The sequence below is a fragment of the Oncorhynchus nerka genome, linkage group LG15 (genome assembly GCF_034236695.1).
Source record: "Oncorhynchus nerka isolate Pitt River linkage group LG15, Oner_Uvic_2.0, whole genome shotgun sequence".
In the NCBI taxonomy this organism is placed as follows: domain Eukaryota; kingdom Metazoa; phylum Chordata; class Actinopteri; order Salmoniformes; family Salmonidae; genus Oncorhynchus; species Oncorhynchus nerka.
This window is the reverse complement of record NC_088410.1, coordinates 42,042,882-42,065,584: the sequence shown is the minus strand read 5'-3', so window position 1 is coordinate 42,065,584 and position 22,703 is coordinate 42,042,882. Positions and strand designations below refer to the sequence as shown.

At 40.2% G+C, this 22,703-nt stretch overlaps 2 pseudogenes across 1 annotated transcript in view; both read left to right on the top strand.

Annotated features, from left to right (window-relative positions):
- Positions 1-2,322, top strand: part of LOC115142692 (spectrin beta chain, non-erythrocytic 1-like) — a 93,138-nt pseudogene extending 90,816 nt beyond the window's left edge. The window contains exons 34-36 of the transcript XR_010458769.1: positions 71-244; positions 496-538; positions 919-2,322. The product of XR_010458769.1 is annotated as a spectrin beta chain, non-erythrocytic 1-like (transcript). The remainder of the gene's footprint in view (positions 1-70; positions 245-495; positions 539-918) is intronic.
- A 5,448-nt stretch (positions 2,323-7,770) lies between these two features.
- Positions 7,771-22,703, top strand: part of LOC115142691 (echinoderm microtubule-associated protein-like 6) — a 61,347-nt pseudogene continuing 46,414 nt past the window's right edge.

Sequence of the window (22,703 nt, the reverse complement as noted above, 5' to 3'; positions counted from 1 at the left end):
TTTTCAGGGAGTTCACTTGTTATACAGCACATCCCAGGCTTACAATGACTCATTGAGCTCTCTTTTTCAGATCCTGGCATAACGTGTACTGCGTTATCAACAATCAGGAAATGGGCTTCTACAAAGACAACAAGGCTGCTGGTCAAGGCATCCCCTACCACAATGCGATTCCGATCAGTCTAATGGGGGCTGTGTGTGATGTGGCCATGGATTACAAAAAAAAGAAACATGTCTTCAAACTCAGGTTAAACATGATAAAAATGAGAGTTGTGTTCAAGTTCCTTCTAACGGAATCACCCCAGAAGTGGATTCTCTTAGTTGCACTTCATTACGCTATCTGCAGTCTAAATCTGATTTCTTAATGTTCTAGTTAATTTTGTTGACTGCCATTTCAGAAATATATATATTTTTGCAAATGTTGCTATCCGAATCTCTTTTGAATCTCAAATATATATGTTTAGAAAGTTACCAACATTTTTTATTTTTTTATTTCAGAGTTACGGATGGAAATGAGTATCTCTTCCAAGCCAAAGAAGAAGTAAGTCTGTTTCCTTTGTTTAACATTTTGTGTCATCTGTTAAAGATTGTTTCAGTAGGCCATAACAAAACAGTGGGTATACTGTAAAGGCCCTGGTCTTGACTACAAAACCTAATTCCTGGGCTAGTTGTTAAACTGACCTCCACAACCTTGCATGTACTTGTTCTTCTAGGGTGAGTTTCCCAAAAATTCCCAAGCTAATGTGAAACTTTTTATCTCATGACGACCCAGACTCGGTCCACTTGTAGAAAAAAAAAGTACTTCTTTGGCAAATTTCATTCACTGATAAACATAGATCATTACAATTGCCATTCTCTTTTTGAGACAGAGATTTAGCTAAAAAGTGTTTAGGAAACTGACCTTTCAATGACCCCTTACAGGAGGAGATGAGCACATGGATCCAGGCCATTCTGAATGCGGGGACACCTGACAAGGTATCGATTACGCCCAGCAACCAGAGTACTCCGGCGTCAAGCCGAGCCCAGACCCTGCCCGCCACCGTCACCCTCACCAGCGAATCCAGCCCGGGCAAGCGGGAGAAAGACAAGGAGAAGGACAAGGAGAAGCGATTCAGCCTGTTCGGCAAGAAAAAACTATAAAGTTTCTCAGCAATGACGACTTTCAGTTTTTTATTAGTGCAGTATTTTTTTTTCTTTACTTTAAATTTTTGTTGTTGTCTGCCAAGCCACAATGATACTCCAGCTCAACTACACAACATGCTGTGCCTAATGATCCTTGATTTGGGTAAAACGATTGATGAGACTTGAAATACAAATACAAGTAAAATAAACATTTGTACTTTGTTAGAGTGTCAAGGTGTATGGGGCAGGTTTTATCATGAAATTTATTTGGTAATATCATGAGGACCATTTTTTTTTAAAGTTAATTCTTTACTTGTAAAAATGTGTTTTGTGTGTTTTTGTGCTTTTTCCTTGTCATTGTGTTTTGTTAAAATGGGTCTGAGTATTTAAACGTTTCCTCAATTTTGTGAGGGTGTCTACAAGAGGCAGGCCTACATTCTCTTTTTGCTGTCGGAAAGGGAGACAACATTGCTTCAAAATAATTCAGTTTTGTGACTGCACATACACATATTGAATAAAAAATGTAATGCAACTTTTCAACATAATTTACTATGATTCCTACTTGAGTTTAAATTGAAAACAAACAACCTCGAGAAAATATCAGGCTCCAAAAGGGCATAGTTAGCCAGTATTATCAGTAAGCGCATGCCTTTTTAGGTCAAGAAAAGCCTAATAATACACCTGTAATTGAAATGATTTCCTCATGGAATAATGTTTTATATATATGATGGACCAGTAATTCTTTTTACATGTTTTTCCTTTGTTTACTTTTGTCCCTCTTGAGTTGCATCATAATATATGTTTCCAAATAGTTATAGTTGGCTACAGATTATAAAATCAGTATGTATAATAAACATTTTAAGCATTGATGTTAAATGGAAATGTGGAAATTCAGCATTTACTGCAAAAAAAGGTTGCTTGCTTGTTGCTCTAGCACTGCACATTATAATTTTGTTACGTTATCCTGCTAATTGATACATAGCGTGCATTTCTTTGTCACTGTATCTATTGTATTGAGAAAAAAAATCTTACTGCACAATCAGAAATTATGTAATAGGAATGAAATTCTTTGCAATGCCTGGGTCTTTGGGCATATATAGAACATTGACCTGGCTTTCTGATGTATGAAACTGTACCTGTAGTCTTTTTTTTCTCTCTCTCTCTCAAATATGTGCGATGTCATTAAAATGCTATTAAACATTATGGGTCTGTGTGTTATCTATGGTTTTGGAAAAGTGGAGCTCGTCTGCTTGAAAATGTTGAACCTTGCTGTAATCTAATGAGTACTTTAAGTCTACTATGTCTACTTTAAGTCTACTCTGTCTACTTTAAGTCTACTCGATGCATCCCCTTGTCTTGTAACTGTAAAGTTTAAATCCCCTAGTCTATAACTTCAGCACAGAGCACCTTATACACTTGCATGTGCGGTCAGATTTTTGTTAACAGCCCGCAATTGCTAATAACCCATCTGCAACTGCTTTACTACTGTATATGTGATAAAGTGAAAATCTGAGGCCCTCACTGCAACCTAAACTGCAAATACAGAAAATGCGCTATTGACGGGGTGCAGGATATTTATTTTCCTGCCTACTTTACAAAGGCCTATGTTTCTTATTATAATCTCTGACATTTTGATAGGCTATTTGTTTGTCAACTTGTCTATAATTAGCTAAATGCTGCTTATCTTCTGTCATATAGTGCCTTCAGAAAGTATTCGCACCCTTTGACTTTTCCACAGTTTGTTGTGTTACAAAGTGGGATTAAATTTTTTTTCATTTTTTGTCAACGTCTACACAAAATACTGTAATGTCAAAGTGGAGAAAAATTCTAAAATTGATTTTTTATTATTATGGAAAATAAAACACGAATATATCTTGATTAGATAATTATTCAACTTTTTTTTCAAGATTAATACAAATTAAATAACTAAAATATAGTTGTTGCATAAGTATTCAGCTCTCTGATTCAAAACATGTTAGAATCACCTTTGGCAGTGGTTACAGCTGTGATTCTTTCTGGGTAAGTCTCTAAGAACTTTGCACACCTGGATTGTACAATATTTGGCAATTATTCTTTAAAAAATTGTCAAGCTCCGTCAAGTTGGTTGTTGATCATTACTAGACAGTCATTTTCAAGTCTTGCCATATATTTTCAAGCCGATTTAAGTCAAAACTGTAACTAGACCACTCTAGTAAGCAACTTGCCTGTGCTTAGCTCTATTATGTTTCTTTGTATCCTACAGAAATTCCATAGTCCTTTCCGATGACAAGCATACCCATAACATGATGCAGCCACCACCATGTTTGAAAATATGACGAGTGGTGCTCTATCTCCTTTTTCTAATATCTCTGGCAACGGCACCATGCAATGCACCCTGGACTGAAGAGCCAGGCAAATCGGAAACATTTTAAATTACTAATTTATTGAGGTAGGAATATCGCAAGAGAAGACATCCTCCCGAGTTATGACAAGGGTCAGTATTGAAATCTGACATGTAGAATAGACGTTTTCGCGATCTAAAATTCGTTTTCCAGTGTAGTGAGAGCAACTTTATCACAGTGCTCTGTCATACCGGACAGATTTCTGCCTGCTTGAACTCCAATAACTCCGCTACAAATGAAAACATGAAATGATCCAGTGAGTCGATAGAACATCACTCAGAGATGCACAAAAACAATATAACGTTCAAAATGGGTGAAGCTTTCATTTTAAGTGTGTGAATTGAACCATTTTCCTGTCCTGCTAAGCATTCAAAATGCAACAAGTACATTATGAGTAAAAAGTACATTATTTTCTATAGGAATGTATGTAGTGAAGTAAAAGTTGTCAAAAATATAAATAGTTAAGTAAAGTATAGATTCCCCCAAAAACTACTCAAGTAGTTCTTTAAAGTATTTTTACTTAGGGAGTTTACACCACTGCTGCTAACCTTAAGTTAAGGCAATTTTTTATTTTCATACATTTCTACGATAGCATAGCCAATTTTGTCTTTGTGTCTGTGCTATCTAGTGGAAATCCTGTCTACTAGGCTAGCTAGATGTATGAAAAATGATAAAACATATATTGTAACAATGGTGATTGCCTCTATATGGACCTCACTTTGTGCACGGGGGCATTGTCATGCTAAAACAGGAAAGGGCCTTCCCAAAATTGTTGCCACAAAGTTGGATGTCATTGTATGCTTTAGTGTTAAGATTTCCCTTCAATGAAACTAAGGGGCCTAGCCCAAACCATGAAAACAGCCCCAGACCAATATTTCTCCTCCACCAAACTTAACAGTTGGCACTATGCATTTGGGCAGGTAGCGTTCTCCTGGCATCTGCTAAACCCAGATACGTCTGTCGGACTGCCAGATGGTGAAGCGTGATTCATCGCTCTAGAGAACGCATTTCCACTGCTCCAGAGTCCAATGGAGGCAAGCTTTACTCCACTCCAGCTGACGCTTGGCCTTGCGCATGGTGATCTTAGGCTTGTGTGCAGCTGCTCCACCATGGACACCCATTTAATGAGGCTCCCGACAAACAGTTATTTTGCTGATGTTGTTTCCAGAGGCAGTTTGGAACTCGGCAGTGAGTGTTTCACGGGCTACGCACTTCAGCACTCGGCGGTCCCATTATTGTTGCTCCTAGATGTTTCCACTTCACAATAACAGCACTTACAGTTGACCGGGGCAGCTCTAGCAGGGTAGAAATTTGACATAAATAACTTGTTGGAAAGGTGGCATCCTATGACCACGCCACGTTGAAAGTCACTGAGTTCCCCAGGGCCATTCTACTGACAATGTTTGTCAATGGAGATTGCATGAAGGGGTATCCACATACTTTTGTATATGCAGTGCATTCGGAAAGTATTCAGACCTCTTGACTTTTTACAAATTTTGTTACGTTACAGCCTTATTCTAAAATTGATAAAATAAAAATAAATATTCATCAATCTACACACAATACCCCATAATAACTATTGAAAACAAATTTTGAAAAACGGAAATATCACATTTAAGTACTCAGACCCTTTACTCAGTGCTTTGTTGAAGCACCTTTGGCAGTGATTACAGTCTTGAGACTTCCTTGGTATGACGCTACAAGCTTGGCACACCTGTATTTCAGGAATTTCTCCCATTCTTCTCTGCAGATCCCCTTACGCTCTTCAGGTTTCATGGGGAACATTCGGTGCACAGCTATTTTCAGGTCTCTCCAGAGATATTCGATCAGGTTCATGTCCAGGCTCTGGCTGGGCCACTCAAGGACATTCAGAGACTTGTCCCGAAGCCACTCCTGTGTCTTGGCTGTGCGCTTAGAGTCGTCCAGTTGGAAGGTGAACCTTCGCCCCCAATCTGAGGTCCTGAGAGCTCTGGAGCAGGTTTTCATCAATGATCTTTCTGTACTTGGCTCAGTTCATCTTTACTCCTGTCTACCATAAAGGCTTGATTGGTGGAGTACTTGTTGTCCTTCTGGAAGGTTCTCCAATCTCAACAGAGGAACTCTGGAGCTCTGTCTGAGTGACCATCGGGTTCTTGGTCACCTCCCTGACCAAGTGAGTGTTGTGAGTGTTGACGAGGACAAAGCTGGAGATCACTCTGTCATGCTGATTGAGTTCGAATAACAGACTGGAAGCTTCAAAAGGAGGGTGGTGCATGGAATCATTGTTCTTCCTCTGTCAATCATGGTTACCTGCAAGAAAACACATGCCATCATCATTGCTTTGCACAAAAAGGGCATCATCAGACAAGGATATTGCTGACAGTAAGATTGCACCTAAATCAACCATTTGTCGTATCATCAAGAAATTCAAGGAGAGCGGTTCAATTGTTGTGAAGAAGGGTTCTCAAAACTTTTGGCCACGACTGCACTTATGTAAACAAGGAATTTCAGTTTTTTCTAAAATGTCTAAAAACCTGTTTTGACTTTGTCATTTGGGTGATTGTGTGTAGATTGACGAGGGAAAACTGTATTTAATCCATTTTAAAATAAGTCTGTAATGTAACAAAATGTGGAAGAAGTAAAAAAAGGTCTGAATACTTTCCGAATGCACTGTATAGTGTATATTTTTTTCTCAATCCACTACATCCACCTTCAACATCTGAGGTTGAAGGTGGCCGAGCTACAGCGGTGTTTGTCAGACCATGAGACATCCCAAAAATGGATTTTCTCACAACAACGTCTGTAACGTCTGAACAGTTTGGCCTACCAACTAATATGACTAGGCCTACTACTCTATGGAAAGATGAGATGTTCTCACGAACATGATGCTGTTATCAGTTTCCTATACAACCTCACAGGTGTCACAGGACTCGTCTGATGGTTACCGGTATCGGTTAAAAAAATTATGGAGGCAGTTTTGTACCAAAAAAAATAAAAATAGAAATTGTCTCCTAGATATAAGACACTTCAAAACCTTCTTCTTTATGATTTTGACTGCCTGTCTTGCCATTTCTGAATGTGTTATTCAATGCTTACTATGGGCTATAGTAGTAAAGGCCAAATTCAATATTTTATCAAGTATATATATTTTTTTATATCTAAAATTTAAAATCAAATAGCTAAATGATCCATGGTATGACCATCTTTAAATACTTTTTAAGAAGAGAAATGGTAGGAATAGGTGGGGTTTATGACTTTGTGGCTGTGGTAACTAGTGACTGGTGTAGCCTAGCAGCCTACATCTGACAGATCACCCTATCAAGACAGTACATCGTAGGCTAAAACTGGTTCTCCAATTGAAATCTCCAAACACACTCGAAGGCAATGTCATCAAATATTTTTTTTAACTAACCCATTGTTCTATCTGTGATGTCATGGTGACGTTGGCTAGCTAAGCTCATGCGTAGAAACATTTCATCCGGTCTAAGGTCGTCTCATGCCGAACTGGACTTGTGCAGGCCGTCAAATCAAAGGCACTCCTTCAATATAAAGCTGTTTTTGATGAAAATTAAAACGTGTCAATTTGTCACTTTTTATTATATTTTATTTATTTAACCTTTATTTAACTAGGCAAGTCAGTTAAGAACAAATTGTTATTTACAATGACGGCCTACCCCGGCCAAACCCGGGTGACGCTGTGCCATTTTTGCGTCGCCCTATAGGACTCCCAATCACGGCTGGATGTGATGCAGCCTGGATTCACAAGGTTGGAGTAATAACATGTTCAAGTACTTAAAATATTTTCTCGAATCTAGGTTGAGCCTTTAGATTTCAAGAAAATTAACAACCAATCATTGACTTCTCAAAGCCCAAACCGCGCTCTGGTCTGTTTTGTCTGTTTGGCAAGCTCTCCCGGAAGTATTGCAATGTTGCGCCTCTGTGTTTAGAAACTCTGTGACCCTATCATCTACCAAGGACAGCGCTCGAGCACACCCGAAACATTACTCTATCTATCAGGTACCAAGGACAGAGCTCGAGCTTTGTTGGTGGCTGGTCGTAGTCGTTGTTTGGAGAGGCCAGTTCCATAATAGTAATGGTTTTGACGACACTAGAGAACTTCAAGCTCCAAAATCCATTGCTAAAATGGGAGATTGCCTACGAAGCGTCGTGGTAACCAAGCACCACCGCAGGCGTAAAGACAACGAGAGCCCCTATTCTCAAAAAAATTGCGTCGGGAACGCTCGTGAAGAGGATCCTGCATACGTCAGAGTCGTTTAGTCCAAGGATATCATCCTCCGAAAAAACGATTCCGTGTGTTGTACCCTTCCTCATCTTCATTTGTGCGTTCTTTCTATATGGACAGGTTTCTAATTCCCATCAATTCCCGCTCACCTAGTGTTGAACATCATTTGGGATGCGAATAAATGACGGAAACTCGCCGAGCGTATTGGAGCTGATACAATTATTCTGCTTTGCATGGGAATCGACGGTGTGTATATCGGCGTTGTAATCCGTTGATTTCAACTGGAATAACTACAAGGCAAATACTTCACGGTCGATGTCAATCGAAATCGTCAAGAGGTTTGCCACGGCTTTATGATTGAAACCAGAACGAAATATCGTTCTGTCAGATATGTATATTTTCGCCTGATATCGCACCCATCCGTTTAGGACAGTATAGCACTTTGACATGCATTTCCACTCTTGCGTTTTGTGTGCCAAAATTGAGGACTATTGAGCTGCAATAGCTGAATGAGATGACATAGGATTAGAGTAGTCGGGGTTAGTCAGGGTTATATCTTATGCATTGAATTGCTAAAAAGCTATACAGTATAATGGCTCTTTCATATCAATGTATGTCATATAGTTCACCGATTTCACCGCGGTTTTATGTAGAATATAAAATGCTAAATAGAAGGCAATTGGAAGAGGCAGCATAATTTCATTGGTCGTGTTGATTCATGAGGCCATCTGAATGTAACAAGTATAATCCATGATACTGGAATGTAGAGAAAAGGGGATTGGGAACAGACAAGGGAGAAGGGATATCTCATTAGTGTGACACACTAGTGGCCATACCCTCTTGACCAGCCTCTAGGATTTTACTCTGTGTTCATGTTGCTGCATTTTTGGAATAGAGTTAATCTGAGATTGAGGTTGAATTGCAGTTGAGCCAAATACAATTGTCTAATAGTCTGACAAAGCATGGCAGACAAGACTGCTCCACGTTGCCAACTGAGGTTGGAATGGATTCATGGATACAGGGGGCATCAGTGTCGCAACAATTTGTATTACACTGCCGGGAAGGAGATTGTATATTTTGTCGCTGGGGTTGGCGTGGTTTACAACACCAGAGAACACACTCAGAAGTTCTTTTTGGGGCACAATGATGACATTATCAGGTAAGTTACCTCAAAGTTACTCTCCCTATACAGCAGTACTTCCCAACACTCTCCTCTGGGACCACCAGACGTTTCGCATATTGGTAGTTGTTGTCGCCCTAAACTGGCACACCTGGTTCAATTTGTCAAGGCCTTGATTAGATGATTAGTTGACTAATTTAATCAGATGTGCCAGTTCAGGGCTACAATAAATATGTGAAACATCTGATAGTCCAGTGCCCAAGGAGAGGGTTTGGAAACCATGCTATTACTGAACCACTCACAGGGAATATTACTTCTCTGTCAAGTTACGCCTGGGTCATGATAGGGTCACACTGACTGCGGTTTCCGTTCCACAAGAAGTCCAGGCGTTACAAACGGCATCCGGCAAGTAACTTTGCATCGAGTTGCGTTCTCCATGCTACATCACAAGCGTCTGATTCTTTTACCTTCTCCATTGCGTTTGTCATCCGTTGACCCTCCAGAAGTTCATTTTGAAGCTACTTTGTGTCATTTTAACAACAGCACTAGTAGTGTATTTGGTCGAGCATATGAATGTACGAATGTACCACTGTTGTGGGGTGGCAGGGTAGCCTAGTGGTTAGAGCGTTGGACTAGTAACCGAAAGGTTGCAAGTTCAAATCCCTGAGCTGACCAGGTACATATCTGTCGTTCTGCCCCTGAACAGGCCGTTAACCCACTGTTCCTAGGCCGTCATTGAAAATAAGAATTTGTTCTTAACTGACTTGCCTAGTTAAATAAAGGTAAAATAAATAATAAAAAATTGTCTCACTCGGTAAACCAACATCCTTAGGAAAACAGGAAATTCCCACTTGGACCAAGGGTGACACTGGTTTTAATTTGCAGACAGAGCTACCTTATCGTGAGAGGGAGATTCCAAATAACCTCTACTATATTTACTCCCCTTTGACCTTCTCCGCGAGAGACCGTTCCAAGTTAGGCACATATGTAGCTGGTCGGATTCATTCTGAGGCCATCTCACTCAAGAAATCAGCGTCTTAACCATTAGACCAACAGGATATTCCCATCTGCTCGTGGGCAGGGCTGTAGGCCTACCTCATCAAAAAACAGAATTACAAATCACCTCTGATACAGTAGCCTCACAATCATGTTAGCTCTCATTCAATTACTGTAAGTTATAATGCCAGACAGGCCATATCATCAGATCTAGCCCTAACCATAAACCCGTCTAGCACTAACTGTAACACCAGCAAGCTGTTGTGTATCAACAAAGTTGCAGTTGATTGCTGTTCGTTTTAGTGTAAATCATTGAAAAATAAAGTAAAACAAGCATTTCTTATTCATGTAGACCTTCCTTGTTTCAATTTGTTTTCTGCTGTTTGGTGCCTAATGAATATGAACCAGATGTTAGTTATCATTTCGTTTGAATGAGAAAGTGCCAAGCACCCCAAAACCAAGCAAAGTGTCTGCAAAGGCCTAGTGACCTCTTTATCAGCCTCTTCATCAAACATGTAAGGCCCTAATCCACAGACCTTTAGACTACTGAAAGGCAACATTTGAACCTCTGGATTTGCACTTGCATAGATGGGTGTTAAGATTACTTTTGAACAGAGGAGTTTATTGACAGACTATTAGAACTTAAAAGTATGTCCATAAACCAGTGGTTCCCCACTCATGCACCAATTTCTCCACTGACTTCAGAGGGACATTACTTTAATGGTTTATGGGAAGATCTCAATTGCATACTCCTCGCATCCTCACTCATCTCTCCTCCTCTCCTTCTCAAAACCCATTGGATGAGAAAGCCAGAGGTCCCTCCCCTCTGACCTTTTCGTCCAATGGGTTTTGAGACGGAGGCAAGGAGAGGGGATTCTCCCAGCCTACATAGTTGACACAGCAAACTCAAGACCATTGCCATTGAACTTCCTATGCTAGTTTGTGCGCCTTACCTATTATGTTAGTGTTTATTCTTACTACTTGCTAGCATTGGTGTCGGGGTATGCTGAAATAGAAAATGGTCTTTTCGAGTTAATCAATTGACATCCCCATGTGAGGGAAATTGAGCCTCATGATTGGGCCAGTGAGGTATTAGTCATCCAATCAGAAAACAACTTGTCCTGAGGATTGCCTGTTTTCGCTTCTTTAATTCATAGCTGTTGAATGGTTGCATTTCCAGACCTTGTGTCATGTACACGTTACTAACATACAGTGGCTTGTCTGTGTAGTATTTGCAGACTTCCTAGTTAATTTGATTTACTTCAGCATTCATCTATTCATGCTCAATGGAATGTGTGATTAAATGCGCTAACAAGGCCCATTGCTAGTTACTGCATGCAGTCATTTTTTAAAACTGTACTTTAAAACTTTACTTTAATTCATATTGATATAGCCTATACCTGTAGAATTATAATGAAGACCATTATAATAGCTATTTGTTCTATAACACTTCACATAAAGAGGTAGCCTTATATGCTTGTAAACTTTGGACAGCTGCCTCAAATTATGTTACATGTAGCCTACACGAAAATTGATAAGCATTTCAATTGACGTGGATAAGAAACAGATAAGCATATGCCTTGACATATGCACCAGAATTAGCAGAATGTCCCCATACCAATGGACTATATGCTAATGTAGGGAGGGAATCACCGGAGGGGGAATCACCAACCATGAGCAGGAAGGGCTGCAGGATTTTCTGTGATCTTATGTGATGAACTGCAAACCAATTATATATATTTTTTAAAGGCCTGGGTTCTGAGTTCAGTGTATCGTCACCGTAGTGCAGGGTAGGTTTCCTTGAAAATATAACTATGAAATTAGGAAAACATACTGTATTCACTTTTCCCTCAGAGGTGAGTTATATTGGCTTGTGGAGTTCAAGCTACATTCTGGGATTTTTTTTCCCATCAGCAAAACGCCACCAGTCTGCTGTTAGATGGACTTTCATAAGGAGCATTGTAAAGACCATCTAAACTGGGAAACCAGTAGTAGGCATGGAACAATACTGAAGTATGGTTGACTTGACCACTTGACATGTTAAAGAAGTTGCAATGCAAGTTTTGACTGGGACAGCATCTAGGGATTCATGGGAAATTCACGAGATGATGGGCAAAAGCATTGAAAATCACGTTTATCTTCATGTATTGCCCTTTACAGGGAACACAGTCACTCACTGTCCGTGAGGATGACATGCAACCTTGGGGCTTGCTTTGAGGAGAATAATTGGAGGGAGCATGTGCCAGTCCGCACAAGGGCCGATGAGAGTCACTGCAATCCGCTAGTTCAGCTCTATCTAGTGCGTGACAATGCCTGATGCAAGCAGACAGAGGAGAAAAAAACTGCTGACACTGGGGATGTGGAGATTGCTGATGATGTCAACATTGAGAATTAAAGCACTGATTTTCCTTTTGCTTTGTAGTCACTTACAACATCTTCTGCATTTCCAATTATGCCGGAGTAAATCCTAACCAATGGTTTGAGGATTACGTGCGTGTGTGTCAGCCACCACATGGCCAGTTTACTCGTGCTCGTGGGCACAATGCTTGACTTTATGTGACTCATCGATTGCCTCTGGGATCAACCCACCCTCTCTCCCTATTCTACAGCTGGACACCGGCCTGTGGTTAAAAGGAGTTAGAAGGGCCAAACACTTTGCACAACTGCCAAAAATAAGTAAATGCAACAACACCAGTGCAGATTTAGATGCAAAGGTGTCTTATCCTAAGCTGAAAATGTATTTTTATCCAAATCTTAACACTACTTATGTCAAAGCACAGTAAAGCTTCAAATGACACCAAAACTAGCTACAAACTAATAGTACGAATAATACTGAATAAATTAGTCCTTCAAGTCCAACATTGTACAAATACCTCAACTTTTTAAATTATATCTCAGTGACCCTTTTGTACACAATGGCAAATATAAATAATATCCTTCCCCAAAGGACCTTTCTATGGATTAAATTCAAAACATCTTGGTCATTGTTTTTACACAGAATGAGCCAATAATCACATTGTCAAGGTATTACATGGATATTATCTGGATTACAATTGGAAATAAAATGGTGGATACATTTTATGTGATGTGGACTTGGAAATTAAAACTGGAATCCTTAATGGTGAAACCGCCACGTCCATTAGCGATATTACAACAACAAAGAAGTTACTGAAAACCACAAACCCTGTTTTTTTTCCCCCGCGGACGCCATTGCACACGTGATAGAACACTTCACACCACCGCTTCGTCAACACAATAAAAAACTAGAACAACGGCAGTGGGGCGGTTTTCCTTACTGCAGATTCCATCTTTAAAGGCATAGAAAATACATGTTAACCAATGTTTATTATTATCAGTATGTTTCATATAAGTTGTACTCTGGAGCACCAAGTCTAGGACCAAAAGGTTCTACCCCCACCTGGACTATTTACATAGACACCCCCGAACCCCCCTCCCCGCTGCTACTCGCTGTTTATTATCTACGCAGAGTCACTTTACCCTTACCTAAATGTACAAATGACCTCGACTAACTTGAACCCTCGCACATTGATTCAGTATATAGCCTTGTTATTGTTATTTTATTGTGTTTCTTTTTATTTGATATTTTTTTACTTTAGTTTTATTTAGGAAATATTTTCTTAACTCTATTTCTTAAACTGCATTGTTGGTTAAGGGCTTGTAAGTAAGCATTTCACGGTAAGGTTGTATTCGGCGCATGTGACAATTAACATCTGATTTGATTCAATTCTTTTAGTAAGTTACTGCTTATAATGGTTATTTGTCTCCGGTCAACCCACACAGTCTTGCTATGCATCCTGACAAAGTTCAAGTGGCCACAGGACAAGTTGGGAAGGATCCTTACATCTGTGTTTGGGACACATACGCTTTGCAGACTGTGTCCATCCTGCGAGACGTGCACACACATGGGGTGGCGTGTCTGGCGTTTGATATAGACGGACAGGTGAGGAACACCTTTGAGCTGGTCTCCTTGGATTTTTAGCTTAGATTGAGTACTTGGAGTTGTGCTTCTTGGTGTAGGGTGAAGTTTCCTATCAACGCTGATCTTGGGTCAGTTTATAATTTTCCTCACTAATGAGTTTAGGATTCGGGGAGGGGAAGCTGATCCTAGATCTGTACCTAGGGGACAATTCAAGGGTTTTGACAACCTTACCGTTACGTTTTTATTAATGCCATGTACAGTAGTTACTTTATAACCAAAATGGGATTTCTTAGCATTACACAGTAACTGCTGATCAGTACAACATTACACCTATGTGTCACAGCTGTAGTACACCTGTAATAACATGTGTAAACCCTATACCTATATGTAACTATGTAATAAGACCTGTCTACGCACTCATGGGTGCAGGAACTATAATGACACTGTAAGATGGCAAAGTAGCTTGTGCAAATGTTTGAAGAATGTTGCATAATGGTTTTACAGTGCTGTATAAAATGCGTCCTTACGACCGCCATTTTTCAGAATGGGTGTGACCCTAAACATAGAAAGTGGATCAACTTAAGCAGGTTTGATTTGCCACTAATTGGTTTTCTATTGTCCCCTTGTGTAGCGATTAGCCTCTGTTGGGCTGGATGCCAAAAACACAGTGTGTGTCTGGGACTGGAGAAAAGGCAGAGTCCTGGCTACAGCAACTGGACACTCAGACAGGGTATGGTATATATTTTTATTTCAATGATCTACACTGTCGATACTAAGGAGTTAATGTCACTTTAATGTATGTCAGTGCTATGAAGCAGACAGAAAATGTAGCTCTGCCGTGTCACTGGTGTGTTCCTTAATGTCACAGGTCATAATAACCGCGTTTGCTGCTGTTTCAGATCTTTGATATTGCCTGGGATCCGTTCCAACTTCACAGGCTAGTAAGCTGTGGGGTGAAGCATATAAAGGTGAGGCCCGAGCCTAGCCACATAATCAGTGTAACTATGGTAATGCTTCATTTAACAGCCCATTTTAAGTTTATACTTACCAGGTGTTTACAATATTTTAACTATGAAACTATGGGGTAACAATAGATACTTTCTGGTACATACCTCAAAGAATTCAACACAATTGATAACTATCTGGTACCAAATGGAAGATGGTGAAGTTTGTGTCAAGTGCAATTACAATGCAATGAAGTAATTACCTAATAATAAACTACCTGGTTAACAGCGAGCTAAAATACTGGGTAAAATAAAGCATTACCAGTGCTGATGTTTAACATATAAATTGTTGTCAGAGCCATCTAAAAAGTGAGCTTTCTCTTTGCTCAGTTCTGGACCTTGTGTGGGAATGCCTTGACACCCAAGCGGGGGATCTTTGGGAAGACCGGGGACCTGCAGACCATTCTGTGCCTGGCCACGGCAAAGGAAGAAGTGACATACTCTGGAGCGCTGAATGGGGACATCTATGTCTGGAAGGGGCTGAACCTGGCTCGCACAGTCCAAGCAGCCCATGGAGTGAGTGGAATGCAGCCTCACTAACAAAATGAGGATTTATGGTCAAGTGAATTATCACACTGTATAGTATTGTTTCTCCATCCACATGCACATGCCCTGCGACCAGTAAACTCAAGCAAATGATATTTTGTTTAGCTTTAATGCCAATGCATATACATTTGTGAGGCGCACAGACAACCCATGGTAGTCATCCAGTTGGTCACATTGGTGCTGTGACTAGGGGCCTATTCAGACAGAAAGGAGTTGAAGCAGAGGTATTGCAGCTCAAATTCACGGTAAATATTCCAGTAGCCACTTGCCATTGAGCACGTGAATTTAAAACCCTCCGTCCTTAGCTTTTGCTAAATATGTCTATTTAACAAACTGACGTTGCTAGAATTTCAATATCACAAGTTTTTGTTATAAGCAGTTTTAGGAGAACATGTCATTTCTTCCCCCCTGCCCTACCTTCACCCGACAGTTATCTGCCTATCTGAGAATGGCCCATCCAAACCACACCTGACCTATATTGAAACTCATTTCACACATCTAATAGATGTAGCCTAAAGGCAAGATTAAATTGGCAATAGTCTGATGGGTGACAATATTATTAATTGTCTTGTGACTGAAGAGACTGATGAGCAGTGCAGCATGTGTAATTAATAAATAAGGGAACGGAGCTTACCAAAAAGCGACTTTTTCGAATGATCCTACAGACGTTCATGCAGGTCAGACGTTTTGATTCTGAAAGAGCAGATTCTAAGGTTTCTAAAACACCTCCTTCTGCCAAAATTGAGCAGATGGGCTCTATTTGAAAACATACGGGTTGTTTTGGTAGAAGAGCCACAATTCCATGGGTTCCACACAACTATGCACAGAGTATTCACATACTAAAATATGTTAGTACATTTCAGCTGTTTCAAAAACATTGCTCTGCTATTAAGATTTTTACTGTAGAAGCATTTAGCTTGAAGAGATAATTCTGACTGCTTGGAGGAGGGTGACTTGCGGGCAAGTGATCCCCGCAACCTCCGGAGGTGGTGATCGAGGCGTGAGAATACAGGAAATTGTCTAGCCACAGGAAATTTTTCGATACCTCTCTAATCTATCGTAGTGTAAAAACGGTCTAGGGTCATACAAATTATGTCTATCAGCTTAGTGGGGTTGGTGTGGAGAAGAGGAGGTTGAAGGGAAGTGTAGTTGAGTTAGTTTGGCAAACTACACTTGTGTGGTGAGGAATCATTTCAATACCCAGAGATGGCCAGTATTTCTGATACAAGTATTTCAAACATGTATTTCAAATATTTGAGTGTTCATGTACAGTACCAGTCAAAAGTTTGGACACATCTACTCATTCAAGGGTTTTTCTTTATTTGTACTATATTCTCCATTGTAGATCAAAACATCAAAACTATTAAATAACACATATGGAATCATGTAGTAACCAAAAAAGTGTTCAACAAATCAAAAAGATTCTTCAAAGTACCCACCATTTTCCTTGATGACATCTTTGCACACTCTTGGCATTCTCTCAACCAGCTTCATGCTTTTCCAATAGTCTTGAAGGAGTTCCCACTTGCTGAGCACTTGTTGGCTGTTTTTCCTTCACTCTGCGGTTCAACTCATCCCAAACCATCTCAATTGGGTTGAGGTCGGGTGATTGTGGAGGCCAGGTCATCTGATGCAGCACTCCATCACTCTCCTTCTTGGTCAAATAGCCCTTACACAGCCTGGAGGTCTTGTTGAAAAACAAATGATAGTCCCAATAAGCGCAAACCAGATGGGATGGCTTATCGCTGCAGAATGCTGTGGTAGCCATGCTGGTTAAGTGTGCCTAGAATTCTAAATACATCAAAGACAGTGTCACCAGCAAAGCAACATCACATGATAACACTTCCTCCTCCATGCTTCACGGTGGGAATCACACATGCGGAGATCATCCGTTCACCTACTCTGCGTCTCACAAGGACATGGCGGTTGGAACCAAAAATCTCAAATTTGTATTCATCAGACCAAAGAACAGATTTCCACTGGTCTAATGTCCATTGCTCGTGTTTCTTGGCCCAAGCAAGTCTCTTATTATTATTGGTATCCTTTAGTGGTGGTTTCTTTGCAGCAAATTGACAATGAAGGCCTGATTCACACAGTCTCCTCTGAACAGTTGGTGTTGAGATGTGTCTGTTACTTGAGCTCTGTGAAGCATTTATTTGGGCTGCAATTTCTGAGGTTGGTAACTAATGAACTTATCCTCTGCAGCAAAGGTAACTCTGGGTCTTCCTTTCCTGTGACAGTCCTCTTGAGAGCCAGTTTCATCATAGTGCTTGATGATTTTGGCGAATGCACATTTTCCGTATTGACTGACCTTCATGTCTCAAAGTAATGATGGACTGTCATTTCTCTTTGCTTATTTGAGTTGTTCTTGCCATAATATGGACTTGGTCTTTTACCAAATAGGGCTATTTTCTGTATACCAACCATACCTTGTCACAACACAACTGATTGGCTCAAATACATTAAGATGGAAAGAAATTCCACAAATTAACTTTTAACAAGGCACACCTGTTAGTTGAAATGCATTCCTGGTGACTACCTCCAGGTCCAAACTTTTGACTGGTACTGTAAATATTTTGTTTTGGAAAGGCCTGAAAGAAATCACTATGTAATGTTTAACAAAATCAGTCAGAGAATGATTTTGTATTTTCAACATACTCAAAATATTTTTTTCTATAATTTTGTGGCCCCATATCGCCCCAAATGTTCTCGATTGGTATCCGAGGCTCTTATGGAACCATCATGTGAGAGGTGTTGGTTGGTGAGTATCTTGAAAGCAAGTTGAAGCACAAGGATGCACTTCCAGCATGAGGATAATGCAGTGAATTTGGTCCAAAAGGGGGAAGTGAACCCGAATTTCAAAGTGAACACTATGTTATTGCCACAATATCATTACACAATTTTGGAGTAATAGCGGGGCACAAAGATAGTGTGTTAACCAGGTTGTTTCATAACTAATTTAAGGAGGCTACTTGCAAATGTATTTTCTGTATTTTAAAATACAAATTACATGAATTTGAATGAAATAAATGTTTTGTCACTAGTATTTTATACACGAGTCTTTATGGCATTTTGTACACTGAACAAAAATATAAACGCAACAAGTGAAGTGTTGGTCCCATGTTTCATGAGCTGAAATAAAAGATCCCAGAAATGTTTCATATGCACAAAAAGCTTATTTATCAAAAATGTTGTGCACAAATTTGGTTGCATCCCTGTTAGTGAGCAGTGCGCCTTTACCAAAATAATCCATCCACTTGACAGGTGTGGCATATTAATAAGCTGATTAAACAGCATGATCATTACACATGTGCACCTTGTGCTGGTGACAGTAAAAGGCCACTCTAAAATGTGCAGTGTTGTCACACAACACAATGCCACAATTGGCATGCTGACTGCAGGAATGTTCACCAGAGCTTTTGCCAGAGAATTGAATGTTAATTTCTCTACCATAAGCCGCTTCCAACCTCATTTTAGAGAATTTGCCGTTTGCTGATGTCAACGTTGTGAACAGTGCCCCATGGTGGGGTTATGGTATGGACAGGCATAAGCTACATACAACGAACACAATTGCATTTTATTGATGGAAATTTCAATGCACACAGAGGGCATAATGAATTTAATTTCAATTGACTGATTTCCCTATATGAACTGCAACTCAGTAAAGTCTTTGAAATTGCTGCATGTCGCGTTTATATTTTTTGTTCAGTGTATTTTGTAACAAGATACATTTTGATGTATCTTTGCCCATCAGTCGATTTCATTTGCACTTTGTTAGATTTCTGACTTGGTGACATTTTAGATCTTGTTTTTCCTGTAACTTCTCCACAGGCAGGGATTTTCAGCATGCACGCCTGTGAGGAAGGGTTCGCTACAGGCGGGAGGGACGGCTGCGTGAGACTGTGGGACGTGGACTTCAAACCCATCACTAAGATCGACCTCCGAGAGACTGAGCAAGGATACAAAAGTAGGTTGTCGGGCCCAAGAGCCTCCCACCTTAACATACACAACCTTCCCCACATTTTCAAAGTAAACAAGTGTGTATAATAAATTCAAGATACAAAAACAAACATGTCTGGACTGCATAAGTAATCACCCTGATATGGCACACCTAAATGTAAAGTACTTGTCTTTCTAAAGAAAATATGTACTTTTTACTCCCATACATTTTCTCGGACACCAAAAGGGTACTCGTTACATGTTCAGGCAGGACAGAATTATGGTCCAGTTCACGCACCTATCAATATAACGCCTTGTCATCTCGACTGCCTCTGATCTGGCGGACTAACTAAACACAAAGACCATTTTCAGGTCTTTCCATAGATTTTAAAGCAGATTTAAGTCAAAACTGTAACTTGGCCACTCTGGAACATTCATTGTCTTCTTGGTAAGCAACTCCAGTGTAGATTTGGCCTTGTGTTTTAGGTTATTGTCCTGCTGAAAGGTGCATCTCCCAGTGTCTGGTGGAAAGCAGCAACCCAGTTTTGCTCTAGGATTTTGCCTGTGCTTAGCTCTTTTCCGTCCGTTTTTTTTATCCTGAAAACATCCCTCCTTAACGATTACAAGCATACCCATGACATGATGCCAGCTACCACTATGCTTGAAAATATGGAGAGTGTGGCACTCAGTAATATTTTGTATTGGATTTGCCCCAAACATAACACTTTGTATTCAGGACAAAAAGTTCATTGCTTTGCCACCTTTTTTGCAGTATTACTTTAGTGCCTTGTTGCAAATAGGATATATGTTTGTTCTTTTCACTCTGTCAATTACGTTAGTATTGTGGAGTAACTACAGTGTTGTTGATTCATCCTCAGTTTTCTCCTATCACAGCCATTAAACTCTGTTTTAAAGTCACCATTGGCCTCATGGTGAAATTCTTGAGCGGTTTCCTTCCGCTCTGGTTACTGATTTAGGAAGGATGCCTCTATCTATTGTATTTTTACCCATCTACCAATAGGTGCTCTTCTTTGAGAGGCGTCAGAAAACCTCCCTGGTCTTTGTGCTTGAATCTGTGTTTGAAATTCACTGTTCGACTGAGGAACCTTACAATTATCTCTGTGTGGGGTACGGAGAGGAGGAGTCCATGCAAAATAATTATGTGACTTGTTAAACACATTTTTACTCCTGAACTTATTTAGGCTTGCCATAACAAAGGGGTTGAAAACTTATTGACTCAAGATATTTCAGCTTTGAATTAAAAAATTAAAAAAATCCTAAAAATTGGGAAAACATAATTCCACTTTGACGATATGGGGTATTGTGTGTAAGCCAGTGACAAAACAAATCTCAATTTTAATCCATTTTAAATTCAGTATGTAACACATTACTGTGCAGGGAAATGCGGACAACAGTTAAAAGTTGAGAAGGATAGGGATTTGTTGTGGGTTATGGTGAGTTGCACTGGTGGCTGGTGAAGGGAGGACAGCTCATAGTAATGGCTGGAATGGAATGAATTGAACGGTATCAAACATTTCTAATTCCATGTTTTCGATGTCATTCCATTTATTCTGTTCTGGCCCATCTTCAAATAAAAGTAACACCAGCCAATACGGGTTAGTTGGAACTAAAGGGGTAACACATGGGAGGTGTAGCCAATTGGTTTAGATTAAGGGAAGGATTAGGGTCTTAGCTTTATCTAAGGCAAAGGGTAGGTTAGAGTTCCTATCTAGTCAGCACTGCTATCCTGCAACCCACTGCTGACTTGCCTTAGAAGCTAAGCAGGTCCCTGGATGCTGCTGGACATGGTGTTGGTGGGTCAGTAATCTCCTGTGGACAGACGCACGTACCAACTGGTATCGTAGCATCTGTTAACAGACTGGGATGTGAAAAATCACAAGGAACTTTGTTCAGTGCAGAGATTTTTCATCACTGGTCATTTAGATAAATCACGATTGACCTGGTGTCCTGACTAAATGCCCAAGATGGCCTCATTCCATCATGGCCACTTAATTATCCCCGTATCCCTAATTGGCATAGATTATTCCTAATTTCCACTGCAATAGTTGTGAGCTGCAAAAATAGTATTTATTTTTTATTTAACCTTTATTTTATCCAGGAATTACCATTAAGGTCAGAAGGCCTCCTTTTATAAGGGAGAACTGAGTGTCTTTTTTCTGTCTCTTCCATTCCTATTTTCCTAGGCTTGTCTATCCGTAGCGTGTGCTGGAAGGCCGACCGAGTCCTGATGGGCACCCAGGACAGTGAAATCTTCGAGGTGATGGTGCGAGACCGGGACAAGCCGCTGCTCCTCATGCAGGGTCACAGTGAGGGCGAACTCTGGGCCCTCGACCCTCACCCCAAGCAGCCGGTGGCCGTAACCGGCAGTGACGACCGATCAGTAAGGTAAGTGGTATTCCAAAACACCTTTAATCTGTCCCCCCCAAAAAACACATCATCCCAGGACACGGCATGAGCGGTCTATCCTAGAAAAAGAAAAGCAGGGGTATTCGGATGTCTGCATAGATTTTGAAATGCATTTTAGGGACGTGCAGGTGGCAGACAAAGTTAAAACCAGGCTGAAGCTTGACCGGTTACCACCCCATATCATAACAGTAAGCAATGCGTTACCCATAATCTTTTCCTTGCCTCTTAAATCTTGTCAAAATGAATTCGTTCTCTTCTACAGAGGGCCATCTCACTTATTCCACTGTTGTCCAGGTTATTCCACTGTTGTCTGGTTTATTCAACTTTTGTCTCTTACTTTTCCACTGTTGTCTGTTAATTCCACTGTTGTCACCTTTTATACTTGACTAATTCCACTGTTGTCCCTTCCTCTCATTCCACTGCTGGAATCATTTTTCACTGCTTGTCCCCTTATTCCACTACTTTCCCTGTTTGACCCTTCACCTTGTTGCTCTGTGTCTCTGTTGCAGGCTCTGGAGTTTATCCGACCACACTCTTATTGCCCGCTGTAACATGGAGGAAGCCGTGCGCAGCGTTTCCTTCATCAATGACGGCTCTCAGCTTGCCCTGGGCATGAAGGACGGCTCCTTCACTGTGCTCCGCGTCAGGTTAGTTACCAGAACAGGCTTACGTTTTCAAACACAATAAAACAATTATTTTAGTTATGCTGTATTTGACCTTTTTTTTTTACTATGCTGTGTTTTACAGTCTGCTATTTATCTAATTTGTTTTAAGAACGATAAAACTGTAATTACACAACAACTATGTAACAATGTAATCATATTTTAGTTTTTTTGTGGGATGTATTGTAACAATGATAAACCATTTTGGTACCTACTTTGAAATGTTTTGAATTTGTAATGTAAAAAACATAATATCACACATAATATCTCAATTAACACCAGACAAACATTAGCTGTAAAATAAACAGGACTGTAAAATAATGTGTTGTCTTTTCTCTCCTCTGTGT